The sequence below is a fragment of the Pollachius pollachius genome, assembly GCF_949987615.1.
Source record: "Pollachius pollachius genome assembly, chromosome: 12".
Taxonomy (NCBI): domain Eukaryota; kingdom Metazoa; phylum Chordata; class Actinopteri; order Gadiformes; family Gadidae; genus Pollachius; species Pollachius pollachius.
This window is the reverse complement of record NC_136945.1, coordinates 7111037-7125267: the sequence shown is the minus strand read 5'-3', so window position 1 is coordinate 7125267 and position 14231 is coordinate 7111037. Positions and strand designations below refer to the sequence as shown.

Below are 14231 nucleotides of genomic sequence, written 5' to 3'. Positions count from 1 at the left end.
CTGCTCTCTCCCCCCCCCCCACCTAGGGCTTGAGGTGCCCCAGGCGGCTGGCCCACCTCCATAGGGGACTGATCTAAGGTTTCCTCTGTCATAATGACCCACGCCTAGAATACTTAGACTGTCGTTTCGACCCCCATCCCCCCCCCCCCCCCCCCCCCCTGCCCCCAGGTTTCCCTTCCACCCCCATACCTCCCCCCCTCTCTCCCTCTCTCTCTTTTACCCGGCCATCGTACTCCTATGCTGCCCCGTTCTCACTCTCTCTCTCTCTACACTCTGGCTCTGCCTCTCTCGGCCAGTATTTCTATGTGTTCTGGTGGAGCTTCCCTTTCCCCCCGGCCAGCCCATAGGAAACAGTCTCTTCCTCTCTGAGCTGTTGGGTCACTCCCCCCCACATCCATCAGCTGTTAATGGGCCGAGGCTGTCTGGGAGTGGAGCGAACCTCTGCCAGGAGCCCAGCAGCCTCAAGGGCAACACACACACACACACACACACACACACACACACACACACACACACACACACACACACACACACACACACACACACGTACTCGCTCGCGGGATGCCATCTCTGAGGTCTGTACTGTACTGTCTACGTAGTGCTGACTGACTGCTCTCCTGGGAAACCACAAGCACACACAGAGACACACTCTCACACACACACATTCACATGCAGGTTTACCTGGAAAACTCATACAGGTGGTCACCATTCAAAAAAAGGGACTAGAATAAACAAAATTCTATTTTTTTTCCCCTCTGTCTTCCCTCCTGAATTTCTCCTCCATGACACCCGTCTCTGACCGCCACAGAAAAAACAATATGTCATCTTTGAAAAATGTGTGGGATTCATAAGCCATAGAGTCACGGAGAGGGACACGCAGTGTGCACACACACACACACACACACACACACACACACACACACACACACACACACACACGGCCCCTCAGTTATCCAAAATAACAGGTTCAATTAGAACCACATGTATAATCAGGGCCTGGGTTTGAAGCGTGCGGCGACAGCCCTGCTCTCAGGTCCATTACTCCACAAACACAACCTGAGCTCTTCCTCCTCCACCTGCGCCCTCTCTCCGCGCGCCACAATACCTCCTATTCTTCTCTCATTTACCGATCAATTATTTGAATTCATTCACACTAATGTGCTTTTATCCGAGTCCTTCCTATATGCTTATCAGTTTCAATGACGATATGGTGAAATACCCACTTGGCGTTTTTTTTTTGCGTATTTTATGATTCCGTATCTTTTTATTACATTTAGGAAATTACATGATTCATTTTCTTTTATAAACGGTGTGTAGTTTAACATTGATTTGTAAATGCATGAATACGTTTGATTAAACCATTACACTGTAATAATTTAAACACATTTTCAGGAAGTATGTATTAAAATTGAAATAGCAACACTTTCAGTAAGAAGTTCTTCACCCACTCATGTTTAAAATAATTTCAAGATTCTTCTTCTTTGCATTCATGACTAAAGAAGAAAGTTGAGCTTTCTTCCTCAGCGATTGACAATCATTTAACTGCTCTGAGTGCTCGGATAGAGAAAAATAGGAGGAAGATTCAGCGGAGAGAATCTCCCTCTCAGGTCAAATCCAACATGTATGATGTGTCATGTATGGGTGCTTTCTCCCATCACTTAGGACCAGAAAAACGAAAAACACACTCACACATTTTAGCTTTGGATACCAGTTTAGAGAGAGAGAGAGAGAGAGAGAGAGAGAGAGAGAGAGAGAGAGAGAGAGAGAGGGAGAGAGAGAGAGAGAGAGAGAGAGAGAGAGAGAGAGAGAGAGAGAGAGAGAGAGAGAGATATTATGGAGCACAGGAAAGCCATCAGCAAATGCTGGTACAGAGGCCATTTAAAACTTCAAATCCTGTCCATTTACACTCAAGCAAAATTCTGGTGCATTTATAAAAATGCACTTGTGAGCACATGCACACACACAAGCACACACACACACAAACGCAGACACACACACACCCAAACATTTACACTCTTCCCCACACATGAGGTGAGGAGCATTTGAGTGAGTGTGTGGACTAATACAATCATGTTGGATGGCTTTTAATACCGCTGAAGAGTTCGTTTCTAAAGCGCATGAGATCCATAGTTATTACTGTCCGTCTCTAGAAAGCCTCACACATTTTCCAGTCAGTTCCAAACACACACACGCACACACATACACACATGCACACACACACACATGGACACATACACACGCACACAGGCATACAAATTATGAAATGCAAAAATATACAGATATCTTCACTGGCCCAGAAGACAAGTAGAACTAAATATAATGGTTTATGTAAGATGTCAGTGAGCATGACAGAGACGGGTGTGTGGAAGAAAACAGAAGGTGAAAGCAGATAAAAAAACATTCACCAACATTACGTCGAACAACTGTTACAAACAATGAAACAAAACAGGACACGGAGAAGAGCCAGCTGCCCAGGAGGACGGTGGGAAGGAGAGAGGGCGAGAGGATAGAGGGAGAGATGGAGAAGTGCAGGAACAGCAGACTCAGCCACACACACTGCATACACACGTGAACAGTGGACACAACTTTAAAAAGTATATTTTCTCTGGAGACCTTCGGGATCCGAAGTGACGCTCACACCACTCTCACAAAACACTTTATCCTTTTAAATTCACTCTTGTGTCCGAAATTAACATCTTTTGTCATCTTTGTAATAACAAAACGTAGGCCAACCTGGGAGTGTTTGGCGGTGATTTTCAACTATTCATTTGAAATACAATTTGGCTTCTTTTCTTTCTTCACATGTTAATCTCCATACAATAATAATGATCATTATCTTTATAAAGTCACTGGAATATTCAGTTCACAGCCAAAAAGATCAATCAACATGCATCATTAAGTCTGAAAAGACGAGGCAGGGGATCAAAGTCTAGGTTGAGTAATTTTTCATTATTACCAATATTGAAATAATAATAAAACAATCAGTCGACAGGCAGGCAAGAATGTTTCACGGAGAATTTGTGTAGGCTGGAATAAATAAAAATGAGCAATAAAAATATTAATTATGACGTTCATCGTTTAGTTCCGGTTTGTAGCCTACACATGAATTAAGACGTATTCACTTGCAATATTGCAAGTTTTACAATTAACTAGATGTTTGTGGATCTCGAGTAGCCTATGATGATACGAATTGTAAGATTGTCTCGCTACTATTATTTCAGTTTTTCCGTTTTAAATGGCATGCACTCTCTAAAAAACACGAAAGAAAATACCTGTTTTCTTGTGGGACGACAGAAAATTTGACAAGGTCATAAAATGTGATGAACAGCTTTTTCATACTCGCTGAACCTTCTATTAAAGCTCCATCAGCGAGTGCAATTAAAAGTGTGTCATCACGTCGCGGAAATGCCACCGCAGGCGCGTCTTATAGCAGAGGACAGGGGACCAACAACGGGAGGGAGAGAGGAAGAGGACATACTAAATAAAATTAATTATGCCACATGCCCTAGTGTCCATCAATCAGGGGCCAATAACAACCATGTCAGTGGGGGCCTGGCGATCTGCCTTTACTCTTAATGACACAGTCCGCGCGCAACCAACAGCAATTAATTGTCATTTATCCTCTGTCCCCTCTCTGTCTCTTTGCATCCTTCCATCATTCACAAACAGGCCTCGGCCCACTGTTCAATTTGAAGTTAAGGGGAAATCAGCATCAACAATCGGCGGGAGGTTAGGCTTTCAAAAAAACATCCAAAATCAGTGTGTTAAATGTTAAAATAAAATAGGCTGTTTTAACTTTGCCGAGGTATTAAGGGTACAGGCCTGCATATACTTTGAGATAAAAAGAGGAGTCCGTAATCTATTAAAAACTAACTGGGTTGTGCGGTCCAGGACGCTGTGAATCCGCCCAGGCGACTGTTTCAGGCGGTTTGCTCTCCCGAAGGAGAGGGAAAAAAGTTGATGGCAGGAGAAATGTGGATTCGTTAAATAATTGTTTTCCCGGGTCAACCGTCTTTAGTGGTGTGTTCAATGAGAGGTAAAAGCTGTAGTTTACATTTCACTAATATTAAGCCAACTATTCTTCTTTGCATTATAATTTGTGCAATGCTTAGCCTGACTGTGGGAAAGAGGAATCGTAGTGAAATCTGCGAATTAATATTGTTATATAATACATTGGATTATATCTATTTTAGCATTAATCTTTAAAACTAAACCTTTTTATTACTAACAAATTAATAATGGGTCTATAGAGGGTAACGTCTTATATTGGTGTTGACGCCATAATAATGATAAATAGATAATGGAATAAATCACGCCGCAAACAGCCTATAATCGAATGGATCAGGAACAGCTAAATCCAAACGAAGCGACTGAATAATAGGCCTATGTGGTCCACATTTAAAGAGTGACCTTTTTTGTTAAAGAAGGTAGGACTACTTTTTTCTTAACCTCTCGTTTTGTGTCTCCATAAAAGCAGGCTCTATTTTACTTAAATAAAAATTAGGATTTATCGATTGTTTTTTAACAAAGGTGAACGATATAAACCCAAGTTACGAGTTACCAATTGATATTAGACAACCGGCCCATAGTTCAAATACGTTCCGGGGACTAGAACAGGCCTAACTCAGTCTAATTAAAGCGATTCAAAAAGATTAGAAGAAACTGTATAACATCCGCATGGGTTGCGATAAGATAAACACGCGGATGCGTTTATTAATAACACAGGCCCTACTTTAAAAATGTTAAACTGGAAGACTTTTCGCTTTGCTTTCTTCCATTGAAACGCACTCCCGACATCTTCGTCGCCTTGTCTGGAAAAAAGTTTTTTTTCGATCCTGTTGTTTCAAGAGCGAAGAATCGAGAACCTGACACCTTCCACGAGCCTCGAGGCAGAAGCACACACTGCTCTTCCGAGCCTCACACTGCTATCATCTAGGAAAACACCGAGCCTGAAGTTCACCCTTATCATAAATGCTAAAATATATATATATCTAATTTGCAAAAATGTAAAGTGTTAAAAAGCATTTCAAAGTGGGGAGAGAGGTCGCGAGAACCTTGCTCTACTTCTTTTTGTGTTGCCATTCGACCACAGCGTCTTTTCCCCTATTGTGCGAAACACGACTTCAAAGAGCTTTCCGACGTCTTTAGACTTTAACGCTTCGGTTCAAAATGAATTAGGACCGGGATCAGACGAAACCGAGAACATTAAAAAAGCCTACACACTTCTACCAAGTTGCATTTTTGAGAACGATTTCTGAGTCAAACAATGGAAGTGAAAGTTGAAGCCAAATTGTTTTTTTTTTGGTCTCTTTTTCTGTATTATGGATGTAATCACATATTCAACAATGCGCACGTTGCGGGAAAAAAAGACAAGAAAAAGTTGAGAGAGGATAGAAAAAGTGTATAGATAGTGTATATCAACCTGTTCTTGTTTGCTGAAGAAGTCAACTTTCACGCCAGTGGTTGGACCATGTGGACAGCCCGCTTCTGTTCCTCAACCCCGGCGAGTCCACTCTATCGCGGCGACAAAGGGACACAAATCGGCGGGACAATAAAAAAGAAAAAAGAGAGAGATAAAAAAAAAAAGGAGAAATCTAGGATCTATGATCGGTATCGCACCGGACCATTACTCTAAAAAACGACAAACGTGTTCGCCAGTCCTTCCTGCCTTTGCTTTCCCTTTTGTGTCCGTCCTCTCTCGGAGTGGCCACTCTTGAGTGAAGTCAGAACAATACTGCCACTAAACTCTTGCAGCGTGCGCAGCGCAGCGCTGCCTTGCCTGCCTGCCCGGAGAAGTTGATGGCGAGGAAGATCGCAGCTTCTCCCGAATTGTTAGCGGCCTCTCCGTGCGTGTGTTTTGCGCCTTATCACTGTTATTCAGAGCGTATAACCTGTCCACCGGTCCCAGTGTCGATCGTCAACTCAGGTTTTGGCGTCCCGTCTGTTGCTTGCTAGTTCGCTTAGAAATCAGTGTTGAATTACCAGGACGCTCCCGGTCTGTATGTGTGTTGGCGAACAGTTTACTGCGCTACCGTAATGCCTCTAAAACAGGTGCGCGTCTTCATCGCTCCCCATCATTTGAGTCTTGGCACACAATAGAAAAACAGTGCAGCGGGTCCTTGGTACATGTGCGCGCGCACACGGACGCGTGCTTTAATGTTCGCGTATGTGTGTGCGTGTTTTTGCCAGTTTGCCGTCTGTGTGAGTGCGTGGACTGGCTTAAGGCACTGATCTTTTGACCTCTCTTTGCATCCCGGCTGAGTTGGGCTATTGTGGCGACTATGGGCAACAGATGTTCCCCGTACACGGAGTTAGAGCAACGAAACCGTCAACAACAAGAACGCGCTCATTCACACAGAACTCTAGGAGTTGCGTAAATACCGTCGAAGTTGTGAGATTTTTAACAGGTATACAGATTGTTAAGTGCCGTTTTCATTTTTATTTGCATGGCTCCCCAACCCCCAGTATATATTTTTCGCTTTTGAATGCTTTTTGAGAATTTGAGTAAGTTATCACCACTTGAAGAAAATAAAACATTTTAATTTGCTAATTGATAGTGTAATCAATGTCACGACGAGGAGATAAATGCAACCTGATTACATTTGGAAATTACAGTTCTGTTGCAGCAAAAAAAATATGGGAAAAAGAGGGCTATAACTCAAAGGGAAGGTCTGAGAATAATTTTTGCTCTGGCTATAAAAGTGTGTCTGCCCTCCTGCCTTTTCTCTATCTAAGCTTTTACCATTGGAAAATGATGGCACTCACTCACACCATTGCCAACAATGGGCCATGACTGCATTAAATCAAAACACATTCATTAGACCAATCAATATCCTCTCTCTCTCTCTCTCTCTGCTCTTTCGCCCTCTCTCTCTCTCTCTCTCTCTCTCTCTCTCTCTCTCTCTCTCTCTCTCTAGAGAGAGAGAGAGAGATAGAGAGATGGAGAGCGATAGATAGATTGATTGATTGAGTGATTGATTATGAAGGTGGACTTTATTTCTGTGTGGTTGAAGCAAGTTTCAATTTGGAAACAAACTAAACTGCATATGGATATTGTGATTGAGCATGGCGAGGGAAACACCCCCCCCCCCCTCCCCCCCCACACACACACACACACAAACACACACTCACAAACAAACACACACAGTAAGCAAGCGAGAGAATGAATGAAGAAGAGAGAAAGAGAGCACAGAGAGACCAAATTGTCCTCAGAACTGATGTCTGTCGTCAGACTGCTGTTGTGAAACTGTTTACGTATCTGACTAAAGATATCCCCCACAGCGAGCCCGGAGAACGATATGATGTGTTTGTTGTTGTTTTTCCTGTTTGGGGTTACTGGCTACATGAATTCAGCGGTTTGGACTATGCACAGTATAAACACAGTCCCAGGCACAGAGAGGCACAGTGTGTTCTGCACTCTCTACTCCCCGCAGCCTCAGAGTCCAACGCACCTTGAGTCAACACCTTGGACTTGTTCTGGGTGAGGGAGGAGGAAACGGCTTTTTCAGACCATCTCACACACACGCAGACACACACACACATTTAGGAGCCCCCCCTTTTCCTGTTAATCAGGGGAATAATTATCAAAGTGGACAGGTAATCAAATTAAAACATAAGTGGCTACATGAGCCCTGTTGGCTGTACTACAAGAATTTTTCTTCTTCTTCTTCTTCTTCTTCTTCTTCTTCTTCTTCTTCTTCTTCTTCTTCTTCTTCTTCTTCTTCTTCTTCTTCTTCTTCTTCTTCCACTGTCTTAATTAAAGAGAAATATGTGAGGGATCACCCACAGTGTCAGAGATGGGGGAGGGTATCAAATATGGAGGGAGGGAGGGGAAATAAGAGGTGGGGGGGGGGGGGGCAACTTAAACAACTGATTCTGATTTGCACAGTGCAGGAATTTTGAGTTGGGAATATAAAAGTTCACCCACGCACCATATTTATATGGATATGAAGATAAATATTAATATGCATGCAATGCATGTGTACATGGGCATGTGTGAGTATTTCATTTGTTTTGTGTTGTGTGTGCATGTGTAGGTCATTCAGGGCATGCGTGGGTGAGGAGAAAGGTAATACATCCAACTTCAATGCCCCGATTTTGTAACAGATCAGTTTCAAACGTGCTGACTCATAGACCATTGTTTGTTTGTGTGTGTGTGTGTGTGTGTGTGTGGGTGTGTGTGTGTGTGTGTGTGTGAGTGTGCGTGTGTGTGTGTGTGTGTTTGGTGTGTGTGTGTGTGCGTGTGTGTGTCTGGGTGTGTGTTTCCATTTATAGGAATAAAAGGCTAAACTATAAAGGGGTAAACTATAGGTAACTGCTGCTTATGTTTAAAAGCAGAGAATCCCCACAATGCCTTGAGCCTCGATCTAAAATAGGGACAGAGTTTCGCATACATCAACTGAACTCTAACTAACACATGCACAGACAAATAAACAAACTCACGCAGGGCTTGAAAGGCAAAGTGTGTGGACACATTATCTAAACATTCACAAGGCCGCTCATAATTGTACCCACACCCGCTCTGGTACAGATATGCATGCACACAAATTGGGATATAAATAACAACGTGGGAATAAAGCGTACCCCAACACAAACACAAACACAGATAAACAAAGACACACAGGCTCATACACACACACACACACACACACACACACACACACACACACACACACACACACACACACACACACACACACACACACACACACACATAAATACACACATAGATACATACACGTTTAGACCTCTGGTGCCCATGTGGTTGTAAGAGACAAACAACAACATGGTTTGGTTTTAGAGATGTTGCAGCGATCTCATGGCTGGTTGAATTACCATAACAACAACCAGCACAGCTTCTGTACACATGGGAAGCTCCTCTTTAAACCCTGATCTCACTTACAAACTGTACACAGGGCCTCCTATGGGAGAACCAGTATATGTGTGTGTGTGTGTATGTGTTTGTGTGTTTGTGTGTGTGTGTGTGTGTGTGTGTGTGTGTGTGTGTGTGTGTGTGTGTGTGTGTGTGTGTGTGTGTTTGTGTGTGTATGTGGGATCTCCATATGATGATGTCGAAGCTGGGGATCACAGCCCCATCATCAACGCCTTCATTCTATTCATTGCACTCATAAACATGAGCACTGATGCAGCTGTTCCACACAAACACATGGGCACATATGCAAATAACACACAAACATACACACATACACAAACATGCAAACCACATGTATTTGTGTGCATGCACACTGTCTGACTCTCTCTCTATAGACACAAACACACACACACACACACACATATATAGGCAAGTGCACACACAGAAACACGCACACACATGCATGAGTGCACGCAGACACACTAAAAACCAGACACACACATAAACACACCCTTTTGCATTTCCATGGAACGTATGGAAATGTTCCACTCAAACACAATCAGGTAATCGCTCTCTTATTTTACCGGACACTGAAGAGACAGGCAGAAGATCAAAGTGGCAGAAGACAATATGAATGGTCATGAATCATAGATGATACGCTTCATGATAGCCCATCTATTATGGATACATTTCACTATGGTAAATTGATGAATTTAGCATTGGTCCTTTTTAGGCTCAATAAAATGTCACCATAGTGATTAAAAAACAAAGAAAATTTGTTTTATTGTACTTTATCATGTGATATATTTGTATCATAGATTAATATTAACATCAAGCATACCAATAATAAAACAATGACATTTGTAGAATATATTGGTTACAGCAGAGATACAATCTATATGGTTATTGCGTGTGTATATCCTTTTATGTGTGTTTATTTGTTTGTGTGTGTGTGTGTGTGCATGCATGCATGTGCATGTGCACGTGCATGTGTGTGTGTTGACAGGGCCCCGGCAGTTAGTATATAATGATTCAGGAACTCTACGACTAAGGAACCATCAGCATCGGTTTTGATGTGTGGCATGTCTATTTATGTGTAACCTAATACAACACACACACACACACACACACACAAAGATGCTTCTAGTGTCCCTGGCTCAGTGTGATCTTGTATCAAAGCAAACAAATGACACGCTGCCTCTCCTCGAGCAACCCCGCCCTTCCTTCCGTTCTCTCTCTCTCTCTCTCTCTCTCTCTCTCTCTCTCTCTCTCTCTAGATGCGTGCTGTAGTGTAAGGTGACACGCCGTATCTCCCCAGCTGACTTTGTCACTCGTCACCGCTGCCGGACGCCCGACCGCCGCGCTCCAACCTCCAGGCCGCACGCCTCCTCCCACAGGACTCCCACCGCACTGGGCTTTGTTTCCGGGCGGACACACACGCACGCACAAACACACACAAAAACACACACAAACACACACACAAACACACACAAAGACCTGTATACACAAAAAGATACACGCTCACACACAGGGGTTGATGCTCTGCATTGTATTCTGTGTGCAGTTGGGTAAATGAATGATACTGAAGGTAGTAAGCTTCTGTTGCTGTCACGTCTGTCAAGTGTGTTGTATGTGTTCATTTGAGGGCATTATATGTTTTGCATGCTATTTTGTGTTTGAAAGTGTCCTTTGCGTATGCGCGTGCGCTTTATCGTCTATTTGTGTGTTTGTGTCCATGTATTTGTGTCTGTGTGTGTGTGTGTGTGTATGTGCGCGTGGGGGGGATACGTGTGTGTGTATGTTTGTGTGTGCGTGTGTGTGTGTGTGTGTATGGGAAAGAGTATGTGCATCTCTTTGTGTTGTGTGCGTGTAAATTTGTGTGTGATGTGATGAGTCTATCCTACCGCAATGTGTCTGTGTGTTTGTGTGTACATTGGCGTGAGTGGATGTGTGTGTGATTTTGAATGCAGAAGTTAATGCAGATGTAATTTGGAGATCCCTGTCCCATTAGTTTGGTGCTCAGCGTAAAGCTGACTCTCAGAGCAGCCTGCGACTCACGCCGATTGGATCCTCTAACCTTGCCCTCCTCGGCCGGTCCAGGTTATAGTAAAGATCTTTATTTGATGATCAGAACACGTCGGCTAATACAGAGAGAAAGGACTGCAAATAGCACATATATACCAAAAAAGTATAGCAAATAATACAAAGGTCATTTTTAGTAACGTTAATACTACCACCAAGTCTATATTATTATCCTATCGGATACGCAAAAAAATGTACCAAAAAAAGAATGCATAAATGAAGGCCCCCTTGAGTATTTCTTAAATTGAAACAGTATTGATTTTCTTTTGGTGGTGGGATGTCTCCCCTCCACAGCCACTACATGTGTTTGAGGGCTATCTTTCTTGTGTTCCAATACAAAGACCTGCTCAACACATGTTGACGCTCCATTAAGATGGTTATATTTTAGATCTATTTTTTTACCGTCCCAATACCCGTCTTCATAGCCTTGATGCTTTTCACATAACTTATTTCAATGTTATCTTGTATATAAGGTTTCTCTTTTTTAAGGCGGAATCGACAGTGATGGGATATTGACTTTTTTGAGTGGGCGTGGGTTTAGTGTTGAGGGTTTGAGGTTGAATAACTTGAGTTTGACCTCAAACATTTTTTCAAATAGGTTGCAAACACTATTCAACATTGTTGTTTTGTGACTTCTCTTGGCTTTTAGCTGTGACAACTTATGAAATATTGTCAAAATTGTGAGAGTTTCATTACATTGTGATTTTTAGGTTTCTTTTTTTCTCGATTTTGAATAATGGACTCCAAAACATTATTTATAAAAAAAAAAACAGCTAGTATAAATTATTAAAGTATTCTGCCCTTTGTGCTGTTTCTGAAAATTGTTCCTTCCAAACTATAAGAATGTCATCGTAATTAAAATCTAAACATTGGCTCTGGAAATCCAGTACTAGTGAAAGGAAATCATATGCGATGATGCACTTCTGTGTGATTAAAAGAGATGGGAAAAAACATCCACACTCAATATGAATAATTGAAAAACACATCCACACTATTGTTTATCTATTTTTAATATTTCAACATTTTAGCCTAAAGCATGCTGTAGGATTTGGGAACTCAAAGGAAATGAAGCATAATAACACACCCGTCTCACAAAAGAGAATGCAAGAAAAAAGATTGGAATTCATGTATGATGTCTTGTTTTTCATGCTCCCTACAAGATTGTAAGTGTTCAGAAGTTTTGTGTTTCTATATGTATTATACAACAATTCCATAATGCTTTCAAACAACAGTGTGCATCAGTTCATGTGCGTGTGTGTGCGTGTGTGTGTGTGTGACTGTGTTTGTGGGCTGGCATGAATCGGCCGTGCTTCTTTGGCCTGGCCATAGATTGAACCCTCTTCTGTCTTTCCCTTAAAAGAGAAAAGAGGAAAAAAAGAACAGAGATAGTGACAGAGAGCAAGAAGAGACAGAGAAAGGTCAGAGGTCATCACATTTTCAACGCCGTGCTTGGACCTGTCAAACCCTCACAAGCGCCAGTTGTTGGAATATCAATAATGATCCTGAAGGACTTTCCATGGCGGGCTTCATGCCGCTGAGTGTCCCTCTCTCTCCTCCTAATTCCCCCTCCTCTGTGCGTTGGGCCCCGGCTGCTCCTCATGTCATTGCTCTCTCCTTTCTATTCCCCTGTGTTTGATTCTGACAAATACATGGATTATCAACCAGGGGGATTTCTTTTAAATATATGGCTAATGTGAGCCTTCATGCCTGTGCTTTAATCTGCTGAGTATTTAAAACCAATCTTAAGGACGAGAGAGAAAAAAACCGCAGAGGTCAGGCTTTTCTCTACCGTTTCACCGAGAGCAAGAGACACAGACAGAGAGGGAGAGAGAGCGAGAGAACGAGGCAGAGACGAAAAGAGGGGGGGGGGGAGATTGAGTGAAAATTTGTGGAAAAGAAAGAGGAAAGTAAAAAGGCAATTCGCTTCCCCTCTATTTAAATTATAGACTGGATTAACTGTGGAATCGCCAGGAATCGAACCTCATCTGGCGCGAGTGTTAAGAAGAACTCCCTCAAAGAAAGGAGTTATTCTCCTCATTGTGGTACAGAGGTGTTCACTCAACGCACATGCACGTGTGTGTGTGTGTGTGTGTGTGTATGTGGGTGTATGTGTGTGTGTGTGTGTGTGTGTGTGTGTGTGTGTGTGTGTGTGTGTGTGTGTGTGTGTGGTGTGTATGCATGTAATAAAGAGCGAGGGGACAGAGGTTAGTGTTTCCTTCTGCTTTTTCACTTATCTTGTGCCCCACTATCCCGGGTTAATTGTCCCTAAGATGGGGGAATATTTCTCACCCTGTCCCCCCTTTCTTTCGTTCTTTCATTTTCTCTCTCTCTCTCTCTCTCTCTCTCTCTCTCTCTCTCTCTCTCTCTCTCTCTGTCACTATAGGTGTGGTGAGGCGATGAAAGTCCTGTCATATGTCCAGCCTGTCACACGGACGTCTCCTAATTTACAATTCACACTTTTCTCCCCTCCTTATTACTATCTCTTCTCTCTCTCTCTCTCTCTCTCTCTCTCTCTCTCTCTCTCTCTCTCTCTGTCTCTCTCTCTCTCTCTCTCTCAGTTGTCCTATTCCACTCCAATCCTATCCTCTCTTCTCTTCTCCTCTACCTTACTTTATATATTTTTCTCTGCTTTCCGTTACTTCACTTTCTTTTTCTATTCTTTCCTATCATCTCCTTTCCTTTCCTCTAATTTCCTTTAATTTCCTTTCCTCTCCTTTCCTATCGTCTATAATCCTCACCCTTCCTTTCCTTTCCTTTCCCTTTCCTGTCCCCTTCTCTTCAGTCTCCATTTCTCTAAGGCCCTGCCGTGTGTCATTTTATGTACATATGAAAGGCAGACAGGGCCTCTGGCACCCACTCAAACACAAATGCATGCTTGTGTGTGTTTGTGTGTCTGTGCGTGTGTGTGTGTGTGTATGTGTGTGTGTGTGTGTGTGTGTGTGTTTGTGTGCAGGGAAAGTGATTTGTGGCTGTACCTCTGCAGCTTTAAACTGCATCAAGCAACTAAGAGACCTCTTTTATGACTGTAATATGAGGTACTTAACATATCACTGCCATAAAGCACTACAGATGCACCGTCAACAGACGCGAGGGACTACAGTACATGCACACATGCAGTTAGACACACACACACACACACATACACATTTGCAGGATCGTGCTGGTGTGTATAGAAAGCGAGCTGCCTGATTTGAGCGTGCCGTTTTCAAGTCAACGTGAAGTTATAAAGGTGCAGACTTGTGGAGTTGCTTTTTTTTTTTTTTTTTGCTTTTTGCCA

General features: G+C 42.8%; 1 protein-coding gene across 1 annotated transcript in view; it reads right to left on the bottom strand.

Annotated features, from left to right (window-relative positions):
* The window catches only part of foxp4 (forkhead box P4), a gene marked incomplete at its 3' end in the record, with an annotated part of 82429 nt that extends 76502 nt beyond the window's left edge, over positions 1–5927 (bottom strand). Inside the window, 1 exon segment of the mRNA XM_079747625.1 lies at positions 5423–5927.
* Positions 5928–14231: the final 8304 nt, after the last annotated feature.